A 19,688-nucleotide genomic window follows, 5' to 3' on the forward strand; every position below is an offset into this window, starting at 1 on the left:
CTGGTCTCCTCTTGGTGTCTATGACACACCAAGCCCTTCCCACTTTGGGGCCTCTGCTAATGCCTGAAATGACCTTCCTTCATTCTCTGCAGCCAGCTCCTTGGAGGTCTTTGGAGAGGTCTTCACTGACCCTCCCCATCTAAGTAATTCTTCTCACCCCACCTTGAATCTCATCACCACATTCATTTCCTCCTTAGCACTTACCACAAGCAAAATATTCCTTTCATTTATTTGTTTACTTGTAGATGTATTATCCTTACTGAGATGCGAGCTCCATATGGACAGACTCTGTCCATATCACGACAGTGTCCCCAGGGCTCAGCACAGGGCCTGCCACATAGCAAAAGCTCAATAAATATTTGTTGAATATTTATAATCCACAGCAAGGAAACCTCCCAGCAGGGTCCACAGCTCCCCGTTCCCTGACACATCCCTGTCCCACCATGCTCCCAGCCCTCACAGTCACCTGCTTTCGCCAGCCACTGTCACTTTACCTGCAGCCCTCTCCCCACACGGACTTCCGAGAAAGGTCTAGAAGCAGAGAAAGTGTCCTCTGTGCCTTTGTGTCCTCAAAGCCCAGGACAGTGGGCAGGTGCACAGGAAAGGTTGATGATGAAGCAAGAACTCCGCTGTGAAGCAGCATCGCAGACCAGGTGGGGGGAGGAGGGGAAGCGGCAGAATCTCGCTGATGTCATCTGAGAGTCCCCTGAAGGATCTTTGAGAATTCAAGAAGAATGTTAGAGAGGCCAGAAGATAAATAATGTACTGATTTTCCAAGAAAAGGAAACCGTCAGATTCAATCCCAAGAAAAATTGTAGACCTTCTTATTAACTGGTCAGTTGGCAACTAATTTACCAAAAATGAGGCAATTACCGAGATCTAAGGTCCATCCCTGGAGAATGTCAAGTGAAACTATTCTAATTTCCTTTTTGACAAGGTGCCCATGCTTGGGACAGATAATAGCTGTATTTTAGACAAGTATTCACTCGACAAATATTTATGGAGGGGCCACCCTATGCAGGCTCTGTGCTTGCAGTGAGGATGCAGTGTGAATAAAAAGGGCAGAACCCAGGTCCTGGTGGTGGATGCATGAGGTGTGAGGCACGGCCAGCACACAGCCAGGTAGCATATACGGTCTGACCAACGGCAATGAGCTCATGGAGAAAAACCAGGCAAGTGAAGGAGATAGATTGATGGGGAGGGAGCCCAGAGCATCCAGTAGGGTGGCTGGGGAAGGTCTCACAAAGGGGCCGTCTTGGCTGAGATTGAAGAAGGTGGGAGAGGGAGCCAGGCAGATACCTGGGGCTTGAGCATCCCAAGGAGAGGGAAAAACCTGCACTGAGGCCAAGGTGTGTGTGCTAGGTTGTATGAGGAACAGCGGACCGGTGTGGTCAGAGCAGAGGGAGAGAGGGGGGAGTGGGGAGAGTGAATGGAATGGGACGGGGATGCAGAACAAGGGCGTTGTAAGGATCTGGCTTTGACTGAGAGTATATGAGGAAGGTAGCTGGTTCGGTACAGCAACTCAGACTCAACCAAGATAGAAGAACATGCCCCTTAAATGTTTCTTGGAAACATTAATGAAATAAACAAGGGAATGGGAGAATATGTTCAAAGAGGGCTTTTGCAGTCAAAGACCCAGGTCCGGTACACAACTCCTATGACCCACCAATTTCACTCCTAGGTATATACACAACAGAAGAATGAACCAGGTTCACCAAAAAGGCATGTTCCAGGACGTTCACAGCAGAGCTGTTCACAATTGCCAGAAATGCCAGAAATGCAACAACAGAAGAACGGAGAAGTACCTTGCCGTGTACTCACACAGTGGGATATGCCACAGCAGAGAATGAATGCTACACAACTTCATGCCATAATATGTGTGAATCTCACAAAAAGGACATGAAAGAAAGAAGCCAGAAACAAGAGTTTTATACAGTATGATTCCATCTATAAAAAGTTCAAAAATGGGCAAAACCGATCTATACTCTTAGAAGTTAGGACAGGAGGACTTAGCTCTTGATCTGGGTGCTGGTCACTTGAGAATGTTAGGTTTGTGAAAACCGTCAAGCTGCACATGTATAATCTGTGTACTTTTCTATTTGATGCGACGCTTCCAAAAAATTGCTAATGAAAATAATTTAGTTTAGGTAAAACCAATAAATTAGCCTGACTGATTTTAAAAAAAAAGACCTGGGTTGATTCAAGTTCTATTACTTATTAGCAGAGTAACTGGGCAAATCACACAGTCTCAGTTTTCTTATCTCTAAAAGGGAGGCCGCAAATAAAACCTACAGAGTCTATCACAGAGATACTGTGAGGGTCAAATGAAAAGCACACATAAAAGTCCTTTAGAGGGCTTCCCTGGTGGCGCAGTGCTTGAGAGTCCGCCTGCCAATGCAGGGGACACGGGTTCGTTCCCCGGTCCAGGAAGACCCCACATGCCGCGGAGCGGCTGGGCCCGTGAGCCATGGCCGCTGAGCCTGTGCGTCCGGAGACTGTGCTCCACAACGGGAGAGGCCACGACAGTGAGAGGCCTGCGTACTGCAAAAAAAAAAAAAAAAAAAAGTCCTTTAGAAAATAACTCTCACGATACTAATGTTAGTTGTTACTAATGAAACCTCATCTTCGGAGTGCTCAGGATTGTACAAGTCTCTGGAGGTGGACCATGGACTCCGTTCTTGCCATGCTGTCTTACAACTTTGTAAATTACTTGTGTGAAGATTTAGAAGGTGAACACTGCCCTTCAGGCTGAGAAATAACTGATTTGGCAGAATCAAAAGGAGCTCAGCAAACAGGAAGATTGGAACACAACCAACAGAAGAAATTCAACAAGGATAATTCTAGGGTCACACATTGAGGTTCAAAGCATGTACCCCCTAAGCATAGCTCCGGCGCAGGGAAAGAGAATTCGGAACGCTGTTGAGCTTCCCGTAAATTATAGGATTGTTTTGACAGCAATAGGAGCGTGGCTCACGAGAAGGGGCTCCTCTTCAGTGCTTCATGCTGCGCAGGGCACATCTAGAGCCCCAAGTCCCCTTCGGGGTCTGCCCTTCCCTGTCCCAACCCAAACCAAGGCGGATGAGACCTGTGTTTGGCAGAACATCAGCAAGCTTCTAGCAAGTGATTGTGGACATGGTTTACACTGCCCTTCACCACAGGCCTGGACTCCTGAAGGTGGTAATGAGGACTTCGGGCCTCCCTACCTCCACTCAGCATGAGGGTCCATCATCGATACCTCAGTTTCCTTCAGCAGAGATGGGGCTGCAGTGAGTGAGCCCCATAGCAGACAGAAGGTACTTGGCACTATTATCAGCCCCTGGTTCCAGTCAAAAGAAAGGTCCAGAGACTCAGGACCGATGTGGGGGCAAGACAGGAGACACTGGTGGCCAATACCTGGGACAACCAGTCACAACCCAAAACCCCTCCCTTGGACTCTGTCTTCTGCCATTTTCAGTCACCGCTATATTTTTAAGGAAAGGTGAACTGGGAGTCTGCCTTTGGGACACACCTGCTGGAGGTCATCCCCAGACCCAGGGACTCACACGAGAGTCACAGCTGGGGTGGGTTCAGGCTTGTAGCTCCCTGAACCTCAGCAGGAGGCAGATAGAGAAGAAGAGGAAGCTGGGACTGGATGGGTGAAGGCTGATCACCCAGCTGTGGGCCTGGCTCCGAGGTGGGGAGGTCAGCCATCCAGGATCCAATGTCCAAAAAGAGAAAGGGCAAATTCAGCTCTACTCAGCCTAGATCAACATCCAGATGGGTCTGACCCAGAGCAGGACACAAGACAGTGCCTGGGGACAGAGCAACAGGGTCCAGGGGGATGGGGAAGTGTCAAGAGAGGGCCAGGAGTCAGGGCCCCAGCCAAGCAAAATGGAATGAGCACAGGAACTTCCAGACCTGAAAGACCATGAGAGCTGGTCACTCCATCAATTGTGGTTTTGAGTATAACCACATGACCAGAGCCAGAGAAATCGTGCAGTTTCAGGTAGCTGAGGAAGTCTAGGACTTGGTGGACATTAGGTCTCCACCAGCATTGAGGCCAGCAGGCTTAAGGGTCAGGAGTAGAGGCAGGCCCCCTGTCCTGCTGGCCTCATCCACATGGAGCCATGGTCTTTAATGGGATCTGCCAGGTACGGCAGGGCTTCTGGAAATGATAGTGACCCATCTCAGGCCAGGGACCTGGCCCTGCCCTGCAAAGCCCGTCACAGCTGTGCACATTGGATATTGAAACCTCCCTCCAGGAAGCTGGCCGGTGCAGAAGAAAGCCAAGTCACATCTGTTTGCCAAGCGGAAGAATTCCTTTGGCAGAAATCTTGGAAAAGCCATTCTTGGAGGCATGGGTCACACAGGCCTTTCCACCGTCCTCCAGAGCCACCCTCCACTGGCTCCCAGAGTCCGATCGTTCTGCCCAACTCCAGCACTGTCTCCTCAGCAGATGGTCACCTTGAGGATGATCCCAGGGAAGCCAGAACTCTCCCACTGCTTGTTCTTTACTGAAGCCCACACGCCTAGAGCCCGTGCTCCGCAACAACAGAAGCCACTGCAATGAGAAGCCCGAGCACCGCAACGAAGCGTAGCCCCCGCTTGCCGCAACTAGAGAAAGCCCGCGCGCAGCAACGAAGACCCAATGCAGCCAAAATAAATAAATAAATAATATTTATTTTAAAAATAAATAAATCCACTCCTATTGTTGTTGTTCTGTTCCGACTCTAGGGCATTTCCAAAACTCAGAGAGACTTTTCCACATCGGCTGCTTTGGACCATGGTTTCCAGTTGTCCATTCCCAAGGGAAAACTCAACCCCCACGATTACCCCTGGCCGTCAGAATCTGGGTCCCAGGCTGCTCTCCATGGTGGCGGTTGTTGCTGTTGTGTTACTTCTGTGCATGTGTTAAAATTTTGAAAATCATAACAAAGGTTGGCTTCTGGAGTTGCACAAGCTGAGGCCTCACAATGCTTGCTGTCGTAGAGGAGCTGATTGCCCAACTCCATTTATCAAAGTGTCACTTCTCTGACAGGCCCTAATAAATATCCTGCCAGAGACCCCGCACCTGGCAGCCGTGCCACTCGGCAACACGCCGCTAACCTAATTTGCTAATTGCTGCTTTCCCCATTAATTTTAGTCCTGTCTTGTTTGGTGTTGACATGGAGGAAAAAGAAATAGGGTGGAAAAAACAGACAGGAAAGAAAATATCTCGGGGTCCCCCAGCATCCACCCCATCCTCCCAGCCCTTCACACAAGCACTTGCTCACACTCACACCTAAATACCAACTTCCTTCCCCTCTCTTTTTCTCATCATGGCTGGTGGAGATTGAACATTTAAAGGTGCAGGGACCAGATTTGCCAAACCAGAAATCAAGACATCCACTGATAGTGGGATGTAAGGTTTGACACCAGGGCAGCCGTAGAAATGCAGGGGATCGATGGTTACTGTAGCTAAAGTCATTCTAATCAACGTCATTGCATTTTGAGAAGATATCAAATAGGTCATCAAGGGGTTAACACGTCCAGCTTATCAGTCATCAAATATGGCCACATCCCAGAACCCTCCAGCCCCAGGCCCCTCATCCCAGCCCCTCTCGGGGTCACAGGGGAACTCTGCCTCCCTTTTGGTCTCACAGGATAATGCCTTAGGGCAGAATTTCCCAGCCAGGACTGACTCTCTCAGTCACTTGGATTAGCCACAGCCCTATTCCTTTAGCTCTTCGACTCCCACCAAAAGCCTCCAGGGATGGAAAGGTTTCACTGCAGGTTGTTTGATTATAGATCATTACAAATGAGATAATGGATTCAAAGTCCAGTTGGAGAGGCAAAGGCAGGAGTGGAGGGAACTCCAGCCACGAGCAAAGAGGAAGGAAGACACTCTCTTCTCAGAGGTGAACAGAAGTTCCCATGTGAAAAAGGGGGATAGCTGTCTCACTCACCCAGGGATCTGAAGAGGACCTCCTTCGCCATGTTAGTCCATGTGAGCCTTGAGTAGCCGGCTGGGGTCCCACAGTGGAAAAGTAGAAGTTATGGTGCTAGAGGCAGAAGCACCAGCTTAAATGGTACATACATTTAAAATTTAGATAAACTTTCCACAGACTCTATTTATCATGTGTCCTTCCTTATTACAGATTTCATTAGGGGCAAACCAGCAACAGCAAACAAGACAACTTATGGCACTGCAATTTTTTATTCTTAAGTTGACAATGATAATGCATGCTTGTTGTAGAAAAATCAACACCTTCAGAAAGGTCCAAAGAAGAAACCAAAACTTCCTCGGTGTCCTGCCACTCAGAGACCACAACCCATCAACATCCGGCCCTTTTATCACCGGTGTACACCCACAGGGGTGTGAGTTATTTTACACATGGATCACGCTATTTCACCACCTGTTCTTGCTTTTGTACTCACATATCAAGGAGCTCTTTCTGTGCCACTGAAAAATATATCTCCCTCCTCGTTTTTAACCATTTATCAAAATGTATTTAGCTAGTCCCATATAGATGGACATTTAAGTTAGTTTCTTTTTTTTCCTATCCATAACGTGGCGGTGAATCTCCTTATATCTACAGCTTTGTGCATTTGTCCTGTTATTACCTTAGGATAAATGGCTAGAGGTAGAAGCACCAGCTTAAATGGTACATACATTTAAAATTTAGATAAACTTTCTCACATTGTGTCTCCAGGTGAGGTGCATGAATTTACATTGATCCCCTACCGTGCATGAGTTTCACTTCCCTACAACCTTGAAGAAATTACTTATTTTTAATGTTTAATCATTGTCAAACTTCTGAGTAAAACATGATCCTGTTCTTTGTGAAGTTCAGTATGTTTTCATGTTTGCAGAACATTCAGATTTATTTTGTGAATTACCTTTTCTTTGCCTTTGCTTGTTTTTGGTTTTATTGTGTTGTCTTGTTTTTGAATTTTTGAATTTTATTTTATTTCTTTTTTTATATAGCAGGTTCTTATTAGTTATCTATTCTATACATATTAGTGTGTATATGTCAATCCCAATCTCCCAATTCATCACACCACCAATATCACCCCTGCCGCTTTCCCCCCTTGGTGTCCATACATTTGTTCTCTATATCTGTGTCTATTTCTGCCCTGCAAACTGGTTCATCTGTACCATTTTTCTAGGTTCCACATATATGGGTTGATATATGATATTTGTTTTTCTCTTTCTGACTTACTTCACTCTGTATGACAGTCTCTAGATCCATCCACGCCTCTACAAATGACCCAATTTTGTTTCCTTTTTATGGCTGAGTAATATTCCATTGTATACATGTGTCACATCTTCTTTATCCATTCATCTGTCAGTGAGCATCTAGGTTGCTTCCATGACCTGGCTATTGTAGGTAGTTCTGTAATGAACATTGGGGTGCACGTGTCTTTTTGAATTACTGTTTACTCTGCGTATATGCCTATTAGTGGGATTGCTGGGTCATATAGTAATTCTATTTTGAGTTTTTTAAGGAACCTCCATACTGTTCTCCATAGTGGCTGTATCAAGTTACATTCCCACCAACAGTGCAAGAAGGTTCCCTTTTCTCCACACCCTCTCCAGCATTTGTTGTTTGCAGATTTTCTGATGATGCCCATTCTAACTGATGTGAGGTGATACCTCATTGTAGTTTTGGTTTGCATTTCTCTAATAATTAGTGATGTTGAGCAGCTTTTCCTGTGCTTCCTGCCCATCTGTATGACTTCTTTGGAGAAATGTCTATTTAGGTCTTCTGCCCAATTTTTGATTGGGTTGTTTGTTTTTTCAATATTGAGCTACATAAGCTGTTTATATATTTTGGAGATTAATCCTTTGTCCGTTGATTCGTTTGCAAATATTTTCTCCCATTCTGAGGGTTGTCTTTTCATCTTGTTTGTAGTTTCCTTTCCTTTCAAAAGCTTTTATGTTTCATTAGGTCCCATTTGTTTATTTTTGTTTTTACTTCCATTACTCTAGAAGGTGAATCAAAAAAGATCTTGCTGTGATTTATGTCAAAGAGTGTTCTTCCTATGTTTTCCTCTAAGAGTTTTATAGTGTCTGGTCTTCCATTTAGGTCTTTAATCCATTTTGAGTTTATTTTTGTATATGATGTTAGAGAGTGCTCTAATTTCATTCCTTTACATGTAGCTGTCCAGTTTTCCCAGCACCACTTAGTGAAGAGGCTGTCTTTTCTCCATTGTATATCCTTGCCTCCTTTGTCATACATTAGTTGACCATAGGTGCATGGATTTATTTCTGGGCTTTCTATCCTGTTACATTGATCTATATTTCTGTTTTTGTGCCAGTACCATATTGTCTTAATTACTATAGCTTTGTATTATACTCTGAAGTCAGGGAGTCTGATTCCTCCAGCTCCATTTTTTTTCCATCAAGACTGCTTTGGCTCTTTGGGGCCTTTTGTGTCTCCATACAAATTTTAAGATATTTTATTCTAGTTCTGTAAAAAATGTCACTGGTAATTTGATAGGGATTCCATTGAATCTGTAGATTGTTTTGGGTAGTACAGTCATTTTCACAATACTGGTTCTTCCAATCCAAGAACATGGTATATCTCTCCATCAGTTTGTGTCACCTTTGATTTCTTTCATCAGTGTCTTATAGTTTTCTGAGTACAGGTCTTTGGCCTCCTTAGGTAGGTATATTCCTAGGTATTTTATTCTTTTTGTTGCGATGGTGAATGGGATTGTTTCCTTAATTTCTCTTTCTGATCTTTCGTTGTTAGTGTATAGGAATGCAAGAGACTTCTGTGCATTAATTTTGTGTTCTACAAATTTACCAAATTCATTGATTAGTTCTAGTAGTTTTCTGGTGGCATCTTTAGGATTCTTTATGTATAGTATCATGTCATCTGCAAACGTTGACAGTTTTACTTCTTCCCTTCCAATTTGTATTCCTTTTACTTCTTTTTCTTCTCTGATTGCTGTGGCTAGAACATCCAAAACAATGTTGAATAATAGTGGCAGGAGTGGACATCCTTGTCTTGTTCCTGATCTTAGAGGAAATGCTTTAATTTTTTCACCATTGAGAATGATGTTTGCTGTGGGTTTGTCACATATGGCCTTTATTATGTTGAGGTAGGTTCTCTCTATGCCCACTTACTGGAGAGTTTTTATCATAAATGGGTGTTGAATTTTGTCAAAAACTTTTTCTGCATCTATCGAGATGATCATATGGTTTTTCTTCTTCAATTTGTTAACATGGTATATCACATTGATTGATTTGCATAGATCGAAGAATCCTTGCATCCCTGGGATAAATCCCACTTGATCATGGTGTATGATCCTTTTAATATGTTGTTGGGTTCTCTTTGCTAGTATTTGTTGAGGATTTTTGCATCTATATTCATCAGTGATGTTGGCCTGTAATTTTCTTTTTTTGTAGTATCTTTGACAGGTTTTGGTATCAGGGTGATGGTGGCCTCACAGAATGAATTTGGGAGTGTTCTTTCCTCTGCAAATTTTTAGAAGAGTTTGAGAAGGATGGGTGCTAGCTCTTCTCTAAATGTTTGATAGAATTTACCTATGAAGCCATCTGGTCCTGGACTTTTGTTTGTTGGAAGATTTTTAATCACAGTTGCAATTTCATCACTTGCGATTGGTCTGTTCATATTTTCTATTTCTTCCTGGTTCCGTCTTGGAAGGTTATACCTTTCTAAGAATTTGTCCATTTCTTCCAGGTTGTCCATTTTATTGTCATAGAGTTGCTTGTAGTAGTCTCTTATGATGCTTTGTATTTCTGTGGTGTCCATTGTAACTTTTCCTTTTTCATTTCTATTTTTATTGATTTGAGTCCTCTCCCTCTTCTTCTTGATGAGTCTGACTAAAGGTTTATCAGTTTTGTTTATCTTTTCAAAAAACCAGCTTTTAGTTTTATTGATCTTTGCTATTGTTTTCTTTGTTTCTATTTCATTTATTTCTGCTCTGATATTTATGATTTCTTTCCTTCCACTAACTTTGTGTTTTGTTTGTTCTTCTTCTCTAGTTCCTTTAGGTGTACGGTTAGATTGTTTATTTAGAGTTTTCTTGTTTCTTGAGGTAGGCTTGTATTGCTATAAACTTCCCTGTTAAAACAGCTTTTGCTACATCCCATAGGTTTTGGATCATTGTGTTTTTATGTAATTTGTCTCTAGGTATTTTTTGATTTCCTCTTTGATTTCTTCAGTGATCTCTTGGTTATTTAGTAACGTATTGTTTAGCCTCATGTGTTTGTGTTTTTCACATTCTTTTCCCTGTAATGATTTCTAATCTCATAGCGTTGTGGTCAGAAAAGATGCTTGAAATGATTTCAATTTTCTTAAATTTACCAAGGCTTGATTTGTGACCCAAGATGTGATCTATCCTGGAGAATGTTCTGTGTGCACTTGAGAAGACAGTGTAATTTGCTGTTTTGGGATGGAATGTCCTATAAATATCAATTAAATCTATCTGGTCTATTGTGTCATTTAAAGCTTGTGTTTCCTTATTAATTTTCTGTTGGGTGATCTGTCCATTGGTGTAAGTGAAGGGTTAAAGTCTCCCAGTATTATTGTGTTGCTGTCAATATCCTCTTTTATAGCGGTTAGCAGTTGCTTTATGTATTGAGGTGCTCCTATGTTGGGTGCATATATATTTATAATTGTTATATCTTCTTCTTGGATTGATCCCTTGATCATTATGTATTGTCCTTCCTTGTCTCTTGTAACGTTCTTTATTTTAAATTCTATTTTACTGATATGGGTATTGCTACTCCAGCTTTCTTTTGATTTCCATTTGCATGAAATATCTTTTTCCATCCCCTCACTTTCAGTCTGTATGTGTCCCTAGGTCTGAAGTGGGTCTCTTGTAGGCAGCATATATATGGGTCTTGTTTTTGTCTCCATTCAGCAAGCCTGTGTCTTTTGGTTGGAGCATTTAATCCATTCACGTTTAAGGTAATTATTGATATGTATATTCCTATTACCATTTTCTTAATTGTTATGGGTTTGTTTTGGTAGGCCCTTTTCTTCTCTGTGTTTCCCACTTAGAGAAGTTCCTTTAGCATTTGTTGTAGAGCTGGTTTGGTGGTGCTGAATTCTCTTAGCTTTTGCTTGTCTGTAAAGCTTTTGATTTCTCTGTCGAATCTGAATGAGATCCTTGCATGGTAGAATACTTTTTGTTGTAGGTTCTTCCCTTTCATCACTTTAAGTATGTCATGCCACTCACTTCTGGCTTGTAGAGTTTCTGCTGAGAAATCAGCCGTTAAACTTATGGGAGTTCCCTTGTATGTTATTTGTTGTTTTTCCCTTGCTGCTTTCAATAATTTTTCTTTGTCTTTAATTTTTGTCAATTTGATTACTATGTGTCTCGGTGTGTTTCTCCTTGGGTTTATCCTGCCTGGGACTCTCTGCACTTCCTCGACTTGGGTGGCTATTTCCTTTCCCATGTTAGGGAAGTTTTCAACTATAATCTCTTCAAATATTTTCTCGGGTCCTTTCTCTCTCTCTTCTCCTTCTGGGACCCCTATAATGTGAATGTTGTTGCGTTTAATGTTGTCCCAGAGGTCTCTTAGGCTGTCTTTATTTCTTTTCATTCTTTTTTTTTTATTCTGTTCCATGGCAATGAATTCCACCATTCTGTCTTCCAGGTCACTTATCCATTCTTCTGCTTCAGTTATTCTGCTATTGATTCCTTCTAGTGTATTTTTCATTTCAGTTATTGTATTGTTCATCTCTGTTTGTTTGTTCTTTAATTCTTCTAGGTCTTTGTTCTTTAATTCTTCTAGGTCTTTGTTAAATATTTGTTGCATCTTCTCGATTTTTGCCTCTATTCTTTTTCCGAGGTCCTGGTTCATATTCACTAACATTATTCTGAATTCTTTTTCTGGAAAGTTGCCTGTCTCCACTTCATTTAGTTGTTTTTCTGGGGTTTTATCTTGTTCCTTCATCTGATACAAAGTCCTCTGCCTTTTCATTTTGTCTATCTTTCTGTGAACGTGGTTTTCCTTCCACAGGCTGCAGAATTGTAGTTCTTCTTTTTGTCTTAGAGTATTTGTCTTTTTCCTAATAATTTACAGGAGCTTATTTTAGAAATTAGGGATGATTTTCCTCTTCCATGTACAAATTTTTCATTTTCTTTTCCTACCATGTAGTTTATTATTTCAAGTTTTTCTATAGTGCTTGTTATATGATGGTGGAAAAATCAAGAATATTTGCTCATAATAAAATCTACAAAAAGGAAGTACATGAGATAAATGGAATCTATGGACATATTCACTGTGTCCAGTATGGGATACCAGCTGACTACCCGAAGTTCACATGAACCAAGATGGAGAAGGGGATCATTTCAGACCTCTGGGTGAGACAGCCCTAAAATCTATCATTTCCCTGTTTCTAGTTTCATGTTCATCTTCTCCTTCCCTAGGTGGATTAGACATTTCCTGGTGACCTGACTTCCAGGAAGGAGCTGCTAAAGCCAATGGCAGAATTGTGCTCAGATGCAAGGCTATGTGAATAACCCCACCTCCAGGGTTCCCAGCTCAACAAAAGTCAGCTCTTTGAGAGTTTGTGTCTGGTTCCAGGCTGAACAGAGCCTCCAATTCTTTGTCCCCAGATCACAACACAGACTGTGTATCCTCACCAAGAAGGGAGGTTTGACTGGGAGAGGGGAATGTAGCAGGGGGGGGGAAGCAACTAAGGAGGGACCACAACATGTGAGTAAGTCAAGTCCCTTATTGATGGTGTAGGATGAAGTATAGGAGGTCACATACACTGGAGGCAGAAGACTAAGGACAATACCCACCCACGCAGGGGTGTGTGTGTGTGCACTTCAGCCTCAGAGGAATGTCCAAGGATGTGTACACAAAGCTATGCACCAGGCACGTGGGGGGATGAACGAGGCTGATGTGAACATGTACCAGACATCTCTGTCCAAGGATGCCCATGGAACCATCTAACTGCATAAAGACCAGTGTGCCTGCACAAAGATGGGAGACTTGTATTTCTATACATGTGCAGGGTTGTAAAATCAGACAGTAGACCCAAGGAAATAACTCTTATGAATATATTCCAGATTCCCACACTCAGTCCTAGAGGGACCGAGACTACATCAGGACTGAGACCATCCTCCTTTATACATCTAGAAAACTTCTATTCTCACTGTAAGGCTCAACTCATTTGTCCCCTTCTTCCCCTACTAGCCTCCATGGAAGAGACTACCACAGGACCTTTGTTCTATAATACTTCCCAGAGCATATTCCAGTTATCTGTGTGCCTATATTTTCCCCCTGACTAATCCATGACATCCTCCATGTTGGGACTCACAGGCTTGCGCTTTATTTCTCTCTGTTCCACAGGATCAGGTTCCTGACACTCAGCAGGTAGAATAAACAGTTGCAGAATGAGTTCTTGAATGCGGTCATACCCTCATAGGGGGCTGGGGTCATATGTTCTTGAATCAGATGCCAGCTTTAATACAAAACAAAGATATTTGGACACTCTCAGTTCTACTGTCAGTGACAGCAAGAAAAGAGGTATATATGCCTGGGCTTGCTTGATCAAAACGGTCAATAAAAGCTCCCGGGGCCTCCAGAGATGTCAAGCAGGTAAGCACTAAGAAGCCGTCTTTCCTTTTGCCAAGTCTAGAATAGGGGTAGCAAACTGTTTCTTCAAAGACCAGATAGTAAATCAGCTATAGTTCAATAAAATAAATTTTTTTAAAAAAGACAAGACAGTAAATCATTTGGGCTTTGAGTGTCATCTGATCTCTGTGGCTTCTACTCAACACTGCAGTTTGAAAACAATAATAGACAATATGTGAACAGGTGATCATGTCCAGTAAACCTCCAGAGTCTGCCAACCTCTGATCTAGAATTCTGAAGAAGAGAAAAGAGAGCCTCAGACCCACACCAGTGACAGCAATATCCCAGGATATCAAGAGGGTCTAACGCATCAGCACCTTTTCTGAGGCCACACAGTCAGACCCCACCCTAGCATTCAACATCATGCCAAAGTAGACACTTGCTGGAGACTGAGGACAGGGCTGTGGTGTGTGGCTGCCCAAGCTGTGCATAAATTCAGGAGGTGTTGTTCAGTTAGACTGTGATATGAATAGTACCCTCCGTGGGCTGGACAAGGTGTCAACCTTGCCTGAAGGTCACCAAGGAGCCCTGTGTTTGTGAGGAAAGTTCACAGGCTGGTGGGGGGGTCCATTTGCTAGTTCAGATACTTGAAGGACAAGGGTGTCTCCCCCAAGATAGGGGCTGCGAGCTACTGCTTATTTGGAAACAGTTTGATGCGGACTTTCACACTGCATAGAGAGTTCAAGGATAAGGGTGGTCAGGGCTGGAAGGTCCCTGAAAGGAGTGGGTCAGAGACTGTGTGGTGGCAGGGAACCAGGGGATGCGGCAGAGAGGAGCTAAGGAAAAGCTATTCCTGTTGAAGCTGAAAGGGCATGTGACTTGGGGACAGAGGACTGCCTGGCTTCCTTATACCTCTGCTGTGAACCTCCCGCTCTTGGCCTCAGGTTGTTCAAGACCCAAGGGTCAACAGGAACCTCTGGAATAGCCAGCCCCTCACCCCACCTAATGAGCATGGGATGACCGTGGGGTGGAGGCGGGATGCACCTGCATCCTCATAGGTCACAGGGTCCAGCCCCTCAGAGCTAGCACAGGAACCACCCCCCCCCCCGAAGGCCCCAGAACCTGCCACAGCTGCCCCTCATCCCGCCTGGGATAAGCCGGCTGCCCAGATCTCCGTTAAGCGCCGCTGAGCTTCTTTCCAATAGCTACAGATGAACAAAATATTGTCCTGTTCCCAGTTACGTTAAAAGGGCCTAGTAAAGAATCATGGCCAAGATGCTCACAGAGCCAAAAGCTGCTCTTGATGGCCCTTTCAGCGAGATTTACAGCAGGCATTTAGCAGTGTCCCTGGAATGTTTGCTGGCTCCGATCTGTAGGAAGTATGCGTAGGGCACCTCCCGGGATCAGCAGGCAGGGCCATCCTTCATCCCCGGCAGTTCTGCCTGCCCCCTACACAGTGCCGACTCCCCCATGGGCCCTGCCCAAGTCCATTAGGCCCTTCTCTGGGCTGCCCACTAATAATCCCGGCTGTCAGGTGCCTCAGGATGAGGCCAGCTAAAAGCCCATCCTGACAGAGGGGCTGGGCGGCAATGAGAGGTACTGGGATAAGAGAAACTGAGGCAGGGATAGGGGATAACAGAGAAGAGAGAAGACGCAGGGTGTCCCTGGACAACAGAGGGCCCTATTCATTTGTTTATTTAATATGTATTTATTGAGACCCTCCTATATGTCAGGCAAGCTGGGATGAGAGGTGCCCAAAGCTAGCATGTTTGCTCCCTGCCCTTAGTAAACATTATCCAGAAGAGAAGGGACATATTAAACTACGAAGAAGAGTAAAATACAGAAATTGGTTTGATAAGAAGAGCCCAATGTGGGGGCAAATAGGTCCAGGCTTGACACCATCCCTGAGGACACGGGACTTTCCTAAGATACAAATAGATACAGATCTATCCATGGCAGTCTATCTATTGCTATCCAATATGGCAGCCACCAGTCACATCCCACTGAATGCTCGAAGTGTGACTCGTGACAACTGAAACTGAGCTGCAAGTATAAAATGCACACCTAACACATATATATGGAATCTTAAAAAAAAAAGGTCATGAAGAACCTAGGGGCAGGACGGGAATAAAGACACAGACCTACTAGAGAATGGACTTGAGGACACGGGGAAGGGGAAGGGGAAGCTGGGATGAAGTGAGAGAGTGGCGTGGACATATATACACTATCAAATGTAAAATAGATAGCTAGTGGGAAGCAGCCGCATAGCACAGGGAGATCAACTCGGTGCTTTGTGACCACCTAGAGGGGTGGGATAGGGAGAGTGGGAAGGAGGGAGACGCAAGAGGGAGGAGATATGGGGATATATGTATATGTATAACTGATTCACGTTGTTATAAAGCCAAAACTAACACACCATTGTAAAGCAATTATACTCCAATAAAGATGTTAATAAATAAATAAATAAATAATAAAATGCCCACCTAATTCCAAAGAAAGAATGCAAAATGTCTCGTGGGTGATTTTTCTGTTGATTACATGTTGAAATAATAAGATTTGGGATACTTTGAGTTAAGTAAAATGTATTATCAAAATTAATGTCACCTGTTTCTTTTTACACTTTTTTAATACTGCTACTAGAACATTTGAAAGTACAAGGTGTGGTACATATCTACAATGGAACATTACTCAGCCACTAAAAAGAATGAAATAATGCCATTTGCAGCAATGTGGATGGACCTAGAGATGATCATACTAAGTGAAGTAAGAGAAAGACAAATATATGATATCACTCATATGTGGAGTCTAATTTTAAAATAATACAAATGAACTTATTTACAAAACAGAAACAGACTCACAGATTTCGAAAATAAACCTATGGTTACTAAAGTGGAAATGTGGGCGAAAGGGATAAATTGGGAGCTTGGGATTAACATACACACACCACTGTATATAAAATAGATAACCAACAAGGACCTACTATATAGCACAGGGATCTCTACTCAGTATTCTGTAATAACCTATATGGGTAAAGAATCTGAAAAAGAATGAATATATGTATATGTATAACTGAATCACTCTGCTGTACACCTGAAACTAAGACACTGTAAATCAACTATACTCCAATAAAATAAAATTTAAAGAAAGAAAGGACATAGCTGACTCCCATTTGTGGCTGGCATCATATTTCTATTGGACAGCATGATCTAAAGGATGAATAGGAATTAGCCAAGTGAAGGGGATGAAGTGCAGCAACTGAAGGTTTAGGAAGACAATCCACCTTACTAAAAGAGAGCCAAAGTCTAGCTCCAACCAATAAGCTGGGCTCCAGGGAGAGAAGTCGAGGCAGAAGTGCCTCTGCCAGACTGTGCAAGCACGTTGGGTGTCTGAGGCAGGCTGTAACTCAGTAGGTAAACTGATGCCTAAAGCCCACACCAGGATGGTGGGTCTCTGGCTGCACAATCCCAGTCCCATCTAATTGTTCTGCCTCAGTTCCCTCCTTCCTTCTAGCTTCAGCATTCTGATTTTCCCTCTGCCCTATGAGGTACAGACTTGCTCTCACTTGGAATTCCTTCAATTCTGCCCAGCACCTACCATGTGCCCATGGGTGTGGCTTACCTTCCCTGCCAAAGAGGATGAGCAGTTCAGCGTATTGGATGAACAGTTACCTTTTCAAACCAGAACAATCTGAGGAATTACCATGAGCCTAACACTGTGCTCTGTACTTCACTTGAATCCTTGTGTAAACTTCACAAAGATCCCATTAAGTAGATGCTTAGTGGTTAAACACAATAGAAACTCTTTTTTTCCCCACAAAGATATCTGAGTTTCTACTTCCCTGATACAAAGAACACCAAGAACAAAAATGTCAAATAGGTTTTATTTCATATGCCACCTCCAACAGATTGGTAGTGATTGCCTAAAGCACTGTGTTAAAAAGAATTCAGTGGTGCAACAAAACAGAGTGACTGTGATTGATTAATAATGTCTGCCATGGAAGTATGCATGCTTGGTATAGTATTGGTGATTCTTGATCTAGGTTTAGGTCAAATCCCATAACCACAAGTAAGAAAGTGTTCCAAGCAGACCCGTATTCTGGAATTGAATTTACAACCTCAGGAGCTCGTGGGAGTGTGTAAGGATTTCACTTAACAGCAAAGAGACATCATGATGTATCCTCAAAAAATATACCTAGGCCCTAGAGATCACACTCCACTCTATGTCCTATTGTCTCTGCATAACCCAGCAAACATTTATTTCCCAAACATTTGCTTTTCCATCTCCATGTGAATTGCCCTCCTCTCCTTTGACGTCTCAAAACACTACCCCCAACATCCTCTTTTGTCTTTAGTTGAAGATGGTATTTAAGGCGAGGGTTTTGGCAATTTTGGTGAGTTACTCAGTCCTCCTGGGTCTCTTCCATGTATACATGTTATCAAACTTTTGTTTAACTTTCTTCTGTTAGTGTGTATATAGGTATATATATGTACTGATATATATACCTAGATCTCAGGCTGTATTAAGAGTAGTTACAGGGAGAGAATTCTACTGAGCTATACCAATCAGATTATCTCTAGACCACACACTTTAGAGGGACATAGTTATCCTGAGAACATTCAGAAAAAGGGACTAACTTGGAGAGGGATCACAGAACTACATTATGTGAAGATCAGTAGAATTACCTGGAGACCCAGTGGCATGGCCATTCTCTTCAATATACAATAGACTTGACTAGTTCAACAAACATCAGGTATGTGTAAGGCATGGTGATAGATGCTGGGCGTAAAACAGTAAAAGTGGGGTATCTTCCATCGGCCCCTCCAGATTCACTTGCTCCCTCCCTTCCCACCCTATTCTGTACCCCAAGGGCATGACCTTAATGAAAAGCATCAACAGACTCCCCTCCCTCTGGCTTCCAGTTGGGCTCAGCCAATAGGAAATCTGAGGACAGGAGGAGAGTGAAGTCATTCTATTTGTCAAGTTGCTGCAGGTTGGCTGGACCGAAGGCCTCCACTCCTGTCAGGTGGCCCCCATGTCGCTGCTTCCTCCGAATTCTGGTACCACTCTCTTCTGCTGATCTTCAGTCATTGGGTTAGTAACAGCTTCTTGAGTGCACCATCCCTCACTGATTCCCTTAAATCTGCCCGCTCCCTTGTACATGGTCCCTTTATTAAACTCAAACTATGGAATTCAAGTGTGACATCTATTTCTTACCAGGAATAAAATAGGCTTGGTCCCCAGCCTAGTGGAGCTTACAGTCTAGTGGGAAAGACAGGCCACAAATAGGGAAACAAGCAAATATAATTACCAATTGTGGTAAGTGTAATAAAGATAACAACTTGGCACAGTAAGCAGCAGGGGGTCGGGTGTACCAAACACAATGGGGGTATCAGGAAGGTTCCTGAGGATGTGGTGTTTAAGCTGAGATCTGAAGGATGAGAATTACCTGAGTGAAGGGCTGATCAAATATCATCTAAGACCAAGGAGGGAGGGATGAATCTGGCCCCTAAATTCTCCAATCTAGAGTAAGCTGCCTTAGGAGATAGAGACATTCTTGTGAAGGATGGTAGTTTCCTTGGTAGTAGCAACACCAGAGCAAGGATTTATTTGCTGGAGACGGGGTGGACCAATGGTGTGCTAGAGCCAGCTGGTCATGGGAAGGTCTCCCCATCTCTCTCGTCTCCAACCTGAATCTTGATACAATACCACACTCCTACCAATCACATGGGTTGGGAGAACAGAGATGTAAGAGTACTAAGCTGTGTGTGACAAAAGAAGATGAGCAAAATAACCCCATTTTTATGCCAATTCCATGGAGGCAAGAGGAAGAAATGAATGCCACGTCTGTGAGTACAAAGGGTTTTTAACACACAGTAACTCTGTCCACTGTATGTGAGGGCAGGTGTCTAGAATATGCCCCAGTCTCTAAGACATAAGAGGGAAGAACCAGGCGAATTCTGCTTCTCTTGAAATAAGGAATGGACCAAGGATTCCCATCTTCTTCCAAAGCTGGAATCTCAGGGATCAGGTTCTCAGTCCTGGCTGCCCTTTTGAATCACCTAGAAGAGTTTTTAGAAGGACCAACGCCAGAGCTCCAACCCCAGAACTCCTGGTGTAATTGATCTGGGGTCTAATGTACAGCAGATTGAGAGCCACAGCT

Source organism: Monodon monoceros, unplaced genomic scaffold, assembly GCF_005190385.1.
Source record: "Monodon monoceros isolate NGI ecotype Baffin Bay Population unplaced genomic scaffold, NGI_Narwhal_1 Super_Scaffold_13, whole genome shotgun sequence".
Classification (NCBI taxonomy): domain Eukaryota; kingdom Metazoa; phylum Chordata; class Mammalia; order Artiodactyla; family Monodontidae; genus Monodon; species Monodon monoceros.